Source organism: Piliocolobus tephrosceles, chromosome 11 (genome assembly GCF_002776525.5).
Source record: "Piliocolobus tephrosceles isolate RC106 chromosome 11, ASM277652v3, whole genome shotgun sequence".
NCBI lineage: Eukaryota > Metazoa > Chordata > Mammalia > Primates > Cercopithecidae > Piliocolobus > Piliocolobus tephrosceles.
In genome coordinates, this window is record NC_045444.1 from 10,085,992 (window position 1) to 10,087,375 (window position 1,384).

The window sequence follows — 1,384 nt, forward strand, 5'->3', positions numbered from 1 at the left end:
CATAGAGGCTGTTTTGTGTTTTGCTTTTCTGTTGATGCACAAAGGAATCCTTAATATGTCTGTCCTCAAAGACCAAAGACAAGTATCTAGTAAAAAATGCAAATCATATCTAACAGTGAAGCTTTCCAGCAAAAACCTTCTGCTCTAGAATGCATAATTATGCCAGCATAAGATCTACTACTGCAGACTTTTAGCATAATTACCTATAGGCAGCAAAACCCTAGTCAATGGAGTGTCTGGTGCCCCTCAGACCTGGACTTCTCAAAGAGAATGGGCAAGGAGGACAAAAAGGAAGAGACAGCTATGCTTTCTGGAACAAGAGATGACTTCAAAAAAAAATTCTAGTTCTTCTTAATTCCTGTCACAGACTTGATGTGCTTATCTGCTGTTGAGGCCACGGTTACCAGTTTCTAACCTTCTCTGTCTGAAAAACTAGAAATTAGATACTCATATGGCCTAGAGCCAGAAGTGCAGGAGGCAGAAAGCCAGGGGCCAGTTTTTTTTTTGTTTCTGAATAAGAAGGCCAAATCCTGACTTAATCAAAATAAATTTTACAGAGTGATGGTCTTTCCAGCTGAAAGCCTTAAAACATGGCATCTGGAAGAAGGCCTTAGTCTATTGCTCCCAGGGTGGTGCTATATAGTCATTAAACAGCCCACAGGTACGAGAGTTATCGCTCCCTGGTTATTGGGCTGCCAGGAATTAAATGATGGAACTAAGTTTCACTTGAAACATTCCCAAATTAAAACAAAAACAAGCCTGGCTTTGAGCTGTTGAAAAGACATTTTACTGAGAGATCCGGATGCTGTTGCTGTTCTTAAATGATGTTGAAAGGCAAAGGGTCAGGACTTTGAAAAAGTCACTTTGAGGTTACCTCACGTAAGCAGCAGCCTGAACTGATGCAGAAATAAACAATGAAATTTTGAACAGGAGAAAGAAACTAAACTGAGGGCAGTGTATGCCATAAATATGGAAGAGGCTGTCTCTTATTTATCTTCTCATTTCCTGTACATAGTACCGAAACCTGGTATGTAATAGGCATACAATTATTTGTAGCCCAACTGAATAAATGAAGAAGGAAACCAACAAGCAGCGGGCAGATAACATACTCGGGAAAGGAGAACTGCAGAGAAGCTGGGTGGCTCAAGGCCTCTGCATGATGCTCAAATGTCACTCTAATCTGCTATGACGTAGCTGTACCACTCATCCGAATACCCCAGAACAAATTATCTGCCTCCCTTATGTACAACTTTTATCATTTCTTATCTTGAATGGTTATGTAGTAGTGGCCGGGCGCGGTGACTCACGCCTGTAATCCCAGCACTTTGGGAGGCTGAGGCGGGCGGATCACCTGAGGTCAGGAGTTCGAGACCAGTCTCAACGT